This window comes from Mytilus californianus, unplaced genomic scaffold (genome assembly GCF_021869535.1).
Source record: "Mytilus californianus isolate M0D057914Y unplaced genomic scaffold, xbMytCali1.0.p SCAF_6, whole genome shotgun sequence".
Taxonomy (NCBI): domain Eukaryota; kingdom Metazoa; phylum Mollusca; class Bivalvia; order Mytilida; family Mytilidae; genus Mytilus; species Mytilus californianus.
This window is the reverse complement of record NW_026262712.1, coordinates 18,737,204-18,750,699: the sequence shown is the minus strand read 5'-3', so window position 1 is coordinate 18,750,699 and position 13,496 is coordinate 18,737,204.

Genomic DNA, 13,496 nt, shown 5'->3' with positions numbered 1-13,496 from the left:
GCTTGGACAAAAAGTTTAAGCCTCTTGCTTCGGAGAAGCCGCATCGGCCTATGAAATTTTCTCAGCCTGGTAGGAGGCTTGGACAAAAAGTTTAAGCCTCTTGCTTCGGAGAAGACGCATCGGCCTATGAAATTTTCTCAGCCTGGTTGGAGGCTTGGACAAAAAGTTTAAGCCTCTTGCTTCGGAGAAGCCGCATCGGCCTATGAAATTTTCTCAGCCTGGTAGGAGGCTTGGACAAAAAGTTTAAGCCCCTGCTTCGGAGAAGCCGCATCGGCCTATGAATTTTTCTCAGCCAGGTGGGAGGCTTGGACAAAAAGTTTAAGCCCCTGCTTCGGAGAAGCCGCATCGGCCTATGAATTTTTCTCAGCCAGGTAGGAGGCTTGGACAAAAAGTTTAAGCCTCTTGCTTCGGAGAAGCCGCATCGGCCTATGAATTTTTCTCAGCCTGGTAGGAGGCTTGGACAAAAAGTTTAAGCCCCTGCTTCGGAGAAGCCGCATCGGCCTATGAAATTTTCTCAGCCAGATAGGAGGCTTGGACAAAAAGTTTAAGCCCCTGCTTCGGAGAAGCCGCATCGGCCTATGAATTTTTCTCAGCCAGGTAGGAGGCTTGGACAAACAGTTTAATCCCCTGCTTCGGAGAAGCTGCATCGGCCTATGAATTTTTCTCAGCCAGGTCGGAGGCTTGGACAAAAAGTTTAAGCCTCTTGCTTCGGAGAAGCCGCATCGGCCTATGAATTTTTCTCAGCCAGGTAGGAGGCTTGGACGAAAAGTTTAAGCCTCTTTCTTTGGAGAAGCCGCATCGGCCTATGAAATTTTCTCAGCCTGGTAGGAGGCTTGGACAAAAAGTTTAAGCCTCTTGCTTCGGAGGAGCCGCATCGGCCTATGAATTTTTCTCAGCCAGGTTGGAGGCTTGGACAAAAAGTTTAAGCCTCTTGCTTCGGAGAAGCCGCATCGGCCTATGAAATTTTCTCAGCCTGGTAGGAGGCTTGGAGAAAAAGTTTAGCCTCTTGCTTCGGAGAAGCCGTATCGGCCTTTGAATTTTTCTCAGCCAGGTAGGAGGCTTGGATAAAAAGTTTAAGCCCCTGCTTCGGAGAAGCCGCATCGGCCTATGAATTTTTCTCAGCCAGGTAGGAGGCTTGGCCAAAAAGTTTAAGCCTCTTGCTTCGGAGAAGCCGCATCGGCCTATGAATTTTTCTCAGCCAGGTTGGAGGCTTGGACAAAAAGTTTAAGCCTCTTGCTTCGGAGAAGCCGCATCGGCCTATGAAATTTTCTCAGCCAGGTAGGAGGCTTGGAGAAAAAGTTTAGCCTCTTGCTTCGGAGAAGCCGTATCGGCCTTTGAATTTTTCTCAGCCAGGTAGGAGGCTTGGATAAAAAGTTTAAGCCCCTGCTTCGGAGAAGCCGCATCGGCCTATGAATTTTTCTCAGCCAGGTTGGAGGCTTGGACAAAAAGTTTAAGCCTCTTGCTTCGGAGGAGCCGCATCGGCCTATGAAATTTTCTCAGCCTGGTAGGAGGCTTGGACAAAAAGTTTAAGCCTCTTGCTTCGGAGAAGCCGCATCGGCCTATGAATTTTTCTCAGCCAGGTTGGAGGCTTGGACAAAAAGTTTAAGCCTCTTGCTTCGGAGAAGCCGCATCGGCCTATGAAATTTTCTCAGCCAGGTAGGAGGCTTGGAGAAAAAGTTTAGCCTCTTGTTTCGGAGAAGCCGTATCGGCCTTTGAATTTTTCTCAGCCAGGTAGGAGGCTTGGATAAAAAGTTTAAGCCCCTGCTTCGGAGAAGCCGCATCGGCCTATGAATTTTTCTCAGCCAGGTTGGAGGCTTGGACAAAAAGTTTAAGCCTCTTGCTTCGGAGAAGCCGCATCGGCCTATGAATTTTTCTCAGCCAGGTAGGAGGCTTGGACAAAAAGTTTAAGCCCCTGCTTCGGAAAAGCCGCATCGGCCTATGAAATTTTCTCAGCCAGGTAGGAGGCTTGCACAAAAAGTTTAAGCCCCTGCTTCGGAGAAGACGCATCGGCCTATGAATTTTTCTCAGCCAGGTGGGAGGCTTGGACAAAAAGTTTAAGCCCCTGCTTCGGAGAAGCCGCATCGGCCTATGAATTTTTCTCAGCCAGGTAGGAGGCTTGGACAAAAAGTTTAAGCCCCTGCCTCGGAGAAGCCGCATCGGCCTATGAATTTTTCGCAGTCAGGTAGGAGGCTTGGACAAAAAGTTTTAGCCTCTTGCATCGGAGAAGCCGCATCGGCCTATGAAATTTTCTCAGCCTGGTAGGAGGCTTGGACAAAAAGTTTAAGCCTCTTGCTTCGGAGAAGCCGCATCGGCCTATGAATTTTTCTCAGCCAGGTAGGAGGCTTGGACGAAAAGTTTAAGCCTCTTGCTTCGGAGAAGCCGCATCGGCCTATGAAATTTTCTCAGCCTGGTAGGAGGCTTGGACGAAAAGTTTAAGCCTCTTGCTTCGGAGTAGCCGCATCGGCCTATGAAATTTTCTCAGCCTGGTAGGAGGCTTGGACAAAATGTTTTAGCCTCTTGCTTCGGAGAAGCCGTATGGGCCTATGAATTTTTCTCAGCCAGGTAGGAGGCTTGGACAAAAAGTTTAAGCCTCTTGCTTCGGAGAAGCCGCATGGGCCTATGAATTTTTCTCAGCCAGATAGGAGGCTTGGACAAAAAGTTTAAGCTTCTTGCTTCGGAGAAGCCGCATGGGCCTATGAATTTTTCTCAGCCAGGTAGGAGGCTTGGACAAAAAGTTTAAGCCTCTTGCTTCGGAGAAGCCGCATCGGCCTATGAAATTTTCTCAGCCTGGTAGGAGGCTTGGACAAAAAGTTTAAGCCTCTTGCTTCGGAGAAGCCGCATCGGCCTATGAATTTTTCTCAGCCTGGTAGGAGGCTTGGACAAAAAGTTTAAGCCTCATGCTTCGGAGAAGCCGCATCGGCCTATGAATTTTTCTCAGCCAGGTAAGAGGCTTGGACAAAAAGTTTAAGCCTCTTTCTTGCTTCGGAGAAGCCGAATCGGCCTATGAAATTTTCTCAGCCTGGTAGGAGGCTTGGACAAAAAGTTTAAGCCTCTAGCTTCGGAGAAGCCGCATCGGCCTATGAAATTTTCTCAGCCTGGTAGGAGGCTTGGACAAAAAGTTTAAGCCTCTTGCTTCGGAGAAGCCGCATCGGCCTATGAAATTTTCTCAGCCTGGTTGGAGGCTTGGACAAAAAGTTTAAGCCTCTTGCTTCGGAGAAGCCGCATCGGCCTATGAAATTTTCTCAGCCTGGTAGGAGGCTTGGACAAAAAGTTTAAGCCCCTGCTTCGGAGAAGCCGCATCGGCCTATGAATTTTTCTCAGCCAGGTGGGAGGCTTGGACAAAAAGTTTAAGCCCCTGCTTCGGAGAAGCCGCATCGGCCTATGAATTTTTCTCAGCCAGGTAGGAGGCTTGGACAAAAAGTTTAAGCCTCTTGCTTCGGAGAAGCCGCATCGGCCTATGAAATTTTCTCAGCCTGGTAGGAGGCTTGGACAAAAAGTTTAAGCCTCTTGCTTCGGAGGAGCCGCATCGGCCTATGAAATTTTCTCAGCCTGGTAGGAGGCTTGGACAAAAAGTTTAAGCCTTGGACAAAAAGTTTAAGCCTCTTGCTTCGGAGGAGCCGCATCGGCCTATGAAATTTTCTCAGCCTGGTAGGAGGCTTGGACAAAAAGTTTAAGCCTCTTGCTTCGGAGAAGCCGCATCGGCCTATGAAATTTTCTCAGCCTGGTAGGAGGCTTGGACAAAAAGTTTAAGCCTCTTGCTTCGGAGAAGCCGCATCGGCCTATGAAATTTTCTCAGCCTGGTCGGAGGCTTGGACAAAAAGTTTAAGCCTCTTGCTTCGGAGAAGCCGCATCGGCCTATGAATTTTTCTCAGCCAGGTAAGAGGCTTGGACAAAAAGTTTAAGCCTCTTTCTTGCTTCGGAGAAGCCGCATCGGCCTATGAAATTTTCTCAGCCTGGTAGGAGGCTTGGACAAAAAGTTTAAGCCCCTGCTTCGGAGAAGCCGCATCGGCCTATGAATTTTTCTCAGCCAGGTGGGAGGCTTGGACAAAAAGTTTAAGCCCCTGCTTCGGAGAAGCCGCATAGGCCTATGAATTTTTTTCAGCCAGGTAGGAGGCTTGGACAAAAAGTTTAAGCCTCTTGCTTCGGAGAAGCCGCATCGGCCTATGAATTTTTCTCAGCCTGGTAGGAGGCTTGGACAAAAAGTTTAAGCCCCTGCTTCGGAGAAGCCGCATCGGCCTATGAAATTTTGTCAGCCAGATAGGAGGCTTGGACAAAAAGTTTAAGCCCCTGCTTCGGAGAAGCCGCATCGGCCTATGAATTTTTCTCAGCCAGGTGGGAGGCTTGGACAAAAAGTTTAAGCCCCTGCTTCGGAGAAGCCGCATCGGCCTATGAATTTTTCTCAGCCAGGTAGGAGGCTTGGACAAAAAGTTTAAGCCCCTGCCTCGGAGAAGCCGCATCGGCCTATGAATTTTTCTCAGCCAGGTAAGAGGCTTGGACAAAAAGTTTAAGCCTCTTTCTTGCTTCGGAGAAGCCGCATCGGCCTATGAAATTTTCTCAGCCTGGTAGGAGGCTTGGACAAAAAGTTTAAGCCTCTTGCTTCGGAGAAGCCGCATTGGCCTATGAAATTTTCTCAGCCTGGTAGGAGGCTTGGACAAAAAGTTTAAGCCTCTTGCTTCGGAGAAGCCGCATCGGCCTATGAAATTTTCTCAGCCTGGTTGGAGGCTTGGACAAAAAGTTTAAGCCTCTTGCTTCGGAGAAGCCGCATCGGCCTATGAAATTTTCTCAGCCTGGTAGGAGGCTTGGACAAAAAATTTAAGCCCCTGCTTCGGAGAAGCCGCATCGGCCTATGAATTTTTCTCAGCCAGGTGGGAGGCTTGTACAAAAAGTTTAAGCCCCTGCTTCGGAGAAGCCGCATCGGCCTATGAATTTTTCTCAGCCAGGTAGGAGGCTTGGACAAAAAGTTTAAGCCTCTTGCTTCGGAGAAGCCGCATCGGCCTATGAATTTTTCTCAGCCAGGTAAGAGGCTTGGACAAAAAGTTTAAGCCTCTTTCTTGCTTCGGAGAAGCCGCATCGGCCTATGAAATTTTCTCAGCCTGGTAGGAGGCTTGGACAAAAAGTTTAAGCCCCTGCTTCGGAGAAGCCGCATCGGCCTATGAATTTTTCTCAGCCAGGTGGGAGGCTTGGACAAAAAGTTTAAGCCCCTGCTTCGGAGAAGCCGCATAGGCCTATGAATTTTTCTCAGCCAGGTTGGAGGCTTGGACAAAAAGTTTAAGCCTCTTGCTTCGGAGAAGCCGCATCGGCCTATGAAATTTTCTCAGCCAGGTAGGAGGCTTGGAGAAAAAGTTTAGCCTCTTGCTTCGGAGAAGCCGTATCGGCCTTTGAATTTTTCTCAGCCAGGTAGGAGGCTTGGATAAAAAGTTTAAGCCCCTGCTTCGGAGAAGCCGCATCGGCCTATGAATTTTTCTCAGCCAGGTAGGAGGCTTGGCCAAAAAGTTTAAGCCTCTTGCTTCGGAGAAGCCGCATCGGCCTATGAATTTTTCTCAGCCAGGTTGGAGGCTTGGACAAAAAGTTTAAGCCTCTTGCTTCGGAGAAGCCGCATCGGCCTATGAAATTTTCTCAGCCAGGTAGGAGGCTTGGAGAAAAAGTTTAGCCTCTTGCTTCGGAGAAGCCGTATCGGCCTTTGAATTTTTCTCAGCCAGGTAGGAGGCTTGGATAAAAAGTTTAAGCCCCTGCTTCGGAGAAGCCGCATCGGCCTATGAATTTTTCTCAGCCAGGTTGGAGGCTTGGACAAAAAGTTTAAGCCTCTTCCTTCGGAGAAGCCGCATCGGCCTATGAATTTTTCTCAGCCAGGTAGGAGGCTTGGACAAAAAGTTTAAGCCCCTGCTTCGGAAAAGCCGCATCGGCCTATGAATTTTTCTCAGCCAGGTAGGAGGCTTGGACGAAAAGTTTAAGCCTCTTGCTTCGGAGAAGCCGCATCGGCCTATGAAATTTTCTCAGCCTGGTAGGAGGCTTGGACGAAAAGTTTAAGCCTCTTGCTTCGGAGTAGCCGCATCGGCCTATGAAATTTTCTCAGCCTGGTAGGAGGCTTGGACAAAATGTTTTAGCCTCTTGCTTCGGAGAAGCCGTATGGGCCTATGAATTTTTCTCAGCCAGGTAGGAGGCTTGGACAAAAAGTTTAAGCCTCTTGCTTCGGAGAAGCCGCATGGCCCTATGAATTTTTCTCAGCCAGATAGGAGGCTTGGACAAAAAGTTTAAGCCTCTTGCTTCGGAGAAGCCGCATGGGCCTATGAATTTTTCTCAGCCAGGTAGGAGGCTTGGACAAAAAGTTTAAGCCTCTTGCTTCGGAGAAGCCGCATCGGCCTATGAAATTTTCTCAGCCTGGTAGGAGGCTTGGACAAAAAGTTTAAGCCTCTTGCTTCGGAGAAGCCGCATCGGCCTATGAATTTTTCTCAGCCTGGTAGGAGGCTTGGACAAAAAGTTTAAGCCTCATGCTTCGGAGAAGCCGCATCGGCCTATGAATTTTTCTCAGCCAGGTAAGAGGCTTGGACAAAAAGTTTAAGCCTCTTTCTTGCTTCGGAGAAGCCGCATCGTTCTATGAAATTTTCTCAGCCTGGTAGGAGGCTTGGACAAAAAGTTTAAGCCTCTTGCTTCGGAGAAGCCGCATCGGCCTATGAAATTTTCTCAGCCTGGTAGGAGGCTTGGACAAAAAGTTTAAGCCTCTTGCTTCGGAGAAGCCGCATCGGCCTATGAAATTTTCTCAGCCTGGTTGGAGGCTTGGACAAAAAGTTTAAGCCTCTTGCTTCGGAGAAGCCGCATCGGCCTATGAAATTTTCTCAGCCTGGTAGGAGGCTTGGACAAAAAGTTTAAGCCCCTGCTTCGGAGAAGCCGCATCGGCCTATGAATTTTTCTCAGCCAGGTGGGAGGCTTGGACAAAAAGTTTAAGCCCCTGCTTCGGAGAAGCCGCATAGGCCTATGAATTTTTTTCAGCCAGGTAGGAGGCTTGGACAAAAAGTTTAAGCCTCTTGCTTCGGAGAAGCCGCATCGGCCTATGAATTTTTCTCAGCCTGGTAGGAGGCTTGGACAAAAAGTTTAAGCCCCTGCTTCGGAGAAGCCGCATCGGCCTATGAAATTTTCTCAGCCAGATAGGAGGCTTGGACAAAAAGTTTAAGCCCCTGCTTCGGAGAAGCCGCATCGGCCTATGAATTTTTCTCAGCCAGGTAGGAGGCTTGGACAAACAGTTTAATCCCCTGCTTCGGAGAAGCCGCATCGGCCTATGAATTTTTCTCAGCCAGGTCGGAGGCTTGGACAAAAAGTTTAAGCCTCTTGCTTCGGAGAAGCCGCATCGGCCTATGAATTTTTCTCAGCCAGGTAGGAGGCTTGGACGAAAAGTTTAAGCCTGTTTCTTTGGAGAAGCCGCATCGGCCTATGAAATTTTCTCAGCCTGGTAGGAGGCTTGGACAAAAAGTTTAAGCCTCTTGCTTCGGAGGAGCCGCATCGGCCTATGAATTTTTCTCAGCCAGGTGGGAGGCTTGGACAAAAAGTTTAAGCCTCTTGCTTCGGAGAAGCCGCATCGGCCTATGAAATTTTCTCAGCCAGGTGGGAGGCTTGGAGAAAAAGTTTAGCCTCTTGCTTCGGAGAAGCCGTATCGGCCTTTGAATTTTTCTCAGCCAGGTAGGAGGCTTGGATAAAAAGTTTAAGCCCCTGCTTCGGAGAAGCCGCATCGGCCTATGAATTTTTCTCAGCCAGGTAGGAGGCTTGGCCAAAAAGTTTAAGCCTCTTGCTTCGGAGAAGCCGCATCGGCCTATGAATTTTTCTCAGCCAGGTTGGAGGCTTGGACAAAAAGTTTAAGCCTCTTGCTTCGGAGAAGCCGCATCGGCCTATGAAATTTTCTCAGCCAGGTAGGAGGCTTGGAGAAAAAGTTTAGCCTCTTGCTTCGGAGAAGCCGTATCGGCCTTTGAATTTTTCTCAGCCAGGTAGGAGGCTTGGACAAAAAGTTTAAGCCCCTGCTTCGGAGAAGCCGCATCGGCCTATGAATTTTTCTCAGCCTGGTTGGAGGCTTGGACAAAAAGTTTAAGCCTCTTCCTTCGGAGAAGCCGCATCGGCCTATGAATTTTTCTCAGCCAGGTAGGAGGCTTGGACAAAAAGTTTAAGCCCCTGCTTCGGAAAAGCCGCATCGGCCTATGAAATTTTCTCAGCCAGGTAGGAGGCTTGCACAAAAAGTTTAAGCCCCTGCTTCGGAGAAGCCGCATCGGCCTATGAATTTTTCTCAGCCAGGTAGGAGGATAGGACAAAAAGTTTAAGCCCCTGCTTCGGAGAAGCCGCATCGGCCTATGAATTTTTCTCAGCCAGGTAGGAGGATAGGACAAAAAGTTTAAGCCCCTGCCTCGGAGAAGCCGCATCGGCCTATGAATTTTTCGCAGTCAGGTAGGAGGCTTGGACAAAAAGTTTTAGCCTCTTGCATCGGAGAAGCCGCATCGGCCTATGAAATTTTCTCAGCCTGGTAGGAGGCTTGGACAAAAAGTTTAAGCCTCTTGCTTCGGAGAAGCCGCATCGGCCTATGAATTTTTCTCAGCCAGGTAGGAGGCTTGGACGAAAAGTTTAAGCCTCTTGCTTCGGAGAAGCCGCATCGGCCTATGAAATTTTCTCAGCCTGGTAGGAGGCTTGGACGAAAAGTTTAAGCCTCTTGCTTCGGAGTAGCCGCATCGGCCTATGAAATTTTCTCAGCCTGGTAGGAGGCTTGGACAAAATGTTTTAGCCTCTTGCTTCGGAGAAGCCGTATGGGCCTATGAATTTTTCTCAGCCAGGTAGGAGGCTTGGACAAAAAGTTTAAGCCTCTTGCTTCGGAGAAGCCGCATGGGCCTATGAATTTTTCTCAGCCAGATAGGAGGCTTGGAGAAAAAGTTTAGCCTCTTGCTTCGGAGAAGCCGTATCGGCCTTTGAATTTTTCTCAGCCAGGTAGGAGGCTTGGATAAAAAGTTTAAGCCGCTGCTTCGGAGAAGCCGCATCGGCCTATGAATTTTTCTCAGCCTGGTTGGAGGCTTGGACAAAAAGTTTAAGCCTCTTCCTTCGGAGAAGCCGCATCGGCCTATGAATTTTTCTCAGCCAGGTAGGAGGCTTGGACAAAAAGTTTAAGCCCCTGCTTCGGAAAAGCCGCATCGGCCTATGAAATTTTCTCAGCCAGGTAGGAGGCTTGCACAAAAAGTTTAAGCCCCTGCTTCGGAGAAGCCGCATCGGCCTATGAATTTTTCTCAGCCAGGTGGGAGGCTTGGACAAAAAGTTTAAGCCCCTGCTTCGGAGAAGCCGCATCGGCCTATGAATTTTTCTCAGCCAGGTAGGAGGCTTGGACAAAAAGTTTAAGCCCCTGCCTCGGAGAAGCCGCATCGGCCTATGAATTTTTCGCAGTCAGGTAGGAGGCTTGGACAAAAAGTTTTAGCCTCTTGCATCGGAGAAGCCGCATCGGCCTATGAAATTTTCTCAGCCTGGTAGGAGGCTTGGACGAAAAGTTTAAGCCTCTTGCTTCGGAGTAGCCGCATCGGCCTATGAATTTTTCTCAGCCAGGTAAGAGGCTTGGACAAAAAGTTTAAGCCTCTTTCTTGCTTCGGAGAAGCCGCATCGGCGTATGAAATTTTCTCAGCCTGGTAGGAGGCTTGGACAAAAAGTTTAAGCCTCTTGCTTCGGAGAAGCCGCATCGGCCTATGAAATTTTCTCAGCCTGGTAGGAGGCTTGGACAAAAAGTTTAAGCCTCTTGCTTCGGAGAAGCCGCATCGGCCTATGAAATTTTCTCAGCCTGGTTGGAGGCTTGGACAAAAAGTTTAAGCCTCTTGCTTCGGAGAAGCCGCATCGGCCTATGAAATTTTCTCAGCCTGGTAGGAGGCTTGGACAAAAAGTTTAAGCCCCTGCTTCGGAGAAGCCGCATCGGCCTATGAATTTTTCTCAGCCAGGTGGGAGGCTTGGACAAAAAGTTTAAGCCCCTGCTTCGGAAAAGCCGCATCGGCCTATGAATTTTTTTCAGCCAGGTAGGAGGCTTGGACAAAAAGTTTAAGCCTCTTGCTTCGGAGAAGCCGCATCGGCCTATGAATTTTTCTCAGCCTGGTAGGAGGCTTGGACAAAAAGTTTAAGCCCCTGCTTCGGAGAAGCCGCATCGGCCTATGAAATTTTCTCAGCCAGGTAGGAGGCTTGGACAAAAAGTTTAAGCCCCTGCTTCGGAGAAGCCGCATCGGCCTATGAATTTTTCTCAGCCAGGTAGGAGGCTTGGACAAACAGTTTAATCCCCTGCTTCGGAGAAGCCGCATCGGCCTATGAATTTTTCTCAGCCAGGTCGGAGGCTTGGACAAAAAGTTTAAGCCTCTTGCTTCGGAGAAGCCGCATCGGCCTATGAATTTTTCTCAGCCAGGTAGGAGGCTTGGACGAAAAGTTTAAGCCTCTTTCTTTGGAGAAGCCGCATCGGCCTATGAAATTTTCTCAGCCTGGTAGGAGGCTTGGACAAAAAGTTTAAGCCTCTTGCTTCGGAGAAGCCGCATCGGCCTATGAATTTTTCTCAGCCAGGTAGGAGGCTTGGACAAAAAGTTTAAGCCTCTTGCTTCGGAGAAGCCGCATCGGCCTATGAATTTTTCTCAGCCAGGTAGGAGGCTTGGACGAAAAGTTTAAGCCTCTTGCTTCGGAGAAGCCGCATCGGCCTATGAAATTTTCTCAGCCTGGTAGGAGGCTTGGACGAAAAGTTTAAGCCTCTTGCTTCGGAGTAGCCGCATCGGCCTATGAAATTTTCTCAGCCTGGTAGGAGGCTTGGACAAAATGTTTTAGCCTCTTGCTTCGGAGAAGCCGTATGGGCCTATGAATTTTTCTCAGCCAGGTAGGAGGCTTGGACAAAAAGTTTAAGCCTCTTGCTTCGGAGAAGCCGCATGGGCCTATGAATTTTTCTCAGCCAGATAGGAGGCTTGGAGAAAAAGTTTAGCCTCTTGCTTCGGAGAAGCCGTATCGGCCTTTGAATTTTTCTCAGCCAGGTAGGAGGCTTGGATAAAAAGTTTAAGCCGCTGCTTCGGAGAAGCCGCATCGGCCTATGAATTTTTCTCAGCCTGGTTGGAGGCTTGGACAAAAAGTTTAAGCCTCTTCCTTCGGAGAAGCCGCATCGGCCTATGAATTTTTCTCAGCCAGGTAGGAGGCTTGGACAAAAAGTTTAAGCCCCTGCTTCGGAAAAGCCGCATCGGCCTATGAAATTTTCTCAGCCAGGTAGGAGGCTTGCACAAAAAGTTTAAGCCCCTGCTTCGGAGAAGCCGCATCGGCCTATGAATTTTTCTCAGCCAGGTGGGAGGCTTGGACAAAAAGTTTAAGCCCCTGCTTCGGAGAAGCCGCATCGGCCTATGAATTTTTCTCAGCCAGGTAGGAGGCTTGGACAAAAAGTTTAAGCCCCTGCCTCGGAGAAGCCGCATCGGCCTATGAATTTTTCGCAGTCAGGTAGGAGGCTTGGACAAAAAGTTTTAGCCTCTTGCATCGGAGAAGCCGCATCGGCCTATGAAATTTTCTCAGCCTGGTAGGAGGCTTGGACGAAAAGTTTAAGCCTCTTGCTTCGGAGTAGCCGCATCGGCCTATGAATTTTTCTCAGCCAGGTAAGAGGCTTGGACAAAAAGTTTAAGCCTCTTTCTTGCTTCGGAGAAGCCGCATCGGCGTATGAAATTTTCTCAGCCTGGTAGGAGGCTTGGACAAAAAGTTTAAGCCTCTTGCTTCGGAGAAGCCGCATCGGCCTATGAAATTTTCTCAGCCTGGTAGGAGGCTTGGACAAAAAGTTTAAGCCTCTTGCTTCGGAGAAGCCGCATCGGCCTATGAAATTTTCTCAGCCTGGTTGGAGGCTTGGACAAAAAGTTTAAGCCTCTTGCTTCGGAGAAGCCGCATCGGCCTATGAAATTTTCTCAGCCTGGTAGGAGGCTTGGACAAAAAGTTTAAGCCCCTGCTTCGGAGAAGCCGCATCGGCCTATGAATTTTTCTCAGCCAGGTGGGAGGCTTGGACAAAAAGTTTAAGCCCCTGCTTCGGAAAAGCCGCATCGGCCTATGAATTTTTTTCAGCCAGGTAGGAGGCTTGGACAAAAAGTTTAAGCCTCTTGCTTCGGAGAAGCCGCATCGGCCTATGAATTTTTCTCAGCCTGGTAGGAGGCTTGGACAAAAAGTTTAAGCCCCTGCTTCGGAGAAGCCGCATCGGCCTATGAAATTTTCTCAGCCAGGTAGGAGGCTTGGACAAAAAGTTTAAGCCCCTGCTTCGGAGAAGCCGCATCGGCCTATGAATTTTTCTCAGCCAGGTAGGAGGCTTGGACAAACAGTTTAATCCCCTGCTTCGGAGAAGCCGCATCGGCCTATGAATTTTTCTCAGCCAGGTCGGAGGCTTGGACAAAAAGTTTAAGCCTCTTGCTTCGGAGAAGCCGCATCGGCCTATGAATTTTTCTCAGCCAGGTAGGAGGCTTGGACGAAAAGTTTAAGCCTCTTTCTTTGGAGAAGCCGCATCGGCCTATGAAATTTTCTCAGCCTGGTAGGAGGCTTGGACAAAAAGTTTAAGCCTCTTGCTTCGGAGAAGCCGCATCGGCCTATGAATTTTTCTCAGCCAGGTAGGAGGCTTGGACAAAAAGTTTAAGCCTCTTGCTTCGGAGAAGCCGCATCGGCCTATGAAATTTTCTCAGCCAGGTAGGAGGCTTGGACAAAAAGTTTAAGCCCCTGCTTCGGAGAAGCCGCATCGGCCTATGAAATTTTCTCAGCCTGGTAGGAGGCTTGGACAAAAAGTTTAAGCCCCTGCTTCGGAGAAGCCGCATCGGGCTATGATTTTTTTCTCAGCCAGGTGGGAGGCTTGGACAAAAAGTTTAAGCCCCTGCTTCGGAGAAGCCGCATCGGCCTATGAATTTTTCTCAGCCAGGTAGGAGGCTTGGACAAAAAGTTTCAGCCTCTTGCTTCGGAGAAGCCGCATACGCCTATGAAATTTTCTCAGCCTGGTAAGAGGCTTGTACAAAAAGTTTAAGCCACTGCTTCGGAGAAGCCGCATCGGCCTATGAAATTTTCTCAGCCAGGTAGGAGGCTTGGACAAAAAGTTTAAGCCCCTGCTTCGGAAAAGCCGCATCGGCCTATGAATTTTTCTCAGCCAGGTGGGAGGCTTGGACAAAAAGTTTAAGCCCCTGCTTCGGAGAAGCCGCATCGGCCTATGAATTTTTCTCAGCCAGGTAGGAGGCTTGGACAAAAAGTTTAAGCCTCTTGCTTCGGAGAAGCCGCATCGGCCTATGAAATTTTCTCAGCCTGGTAGGAGGCTTGGACAAAAAGTTTAAGCCTCTTGCTTCGGAGAAGCCGCATCGGCCTATGAATTTTTCTCAGCCAGGTTGGAGGCTTGGACAAAAAGTTTAAGCCTCTTGCTTCGGAGGAGCCGCATCGGCCTATGAAATTTTCTCAGCCTGGTAGGAGGCTTGGACAAAAAGTTTAAGCCTCTTGCTTCGGAGAAGCCGCATCGGCCTATGAATTTTTCTCAGCCA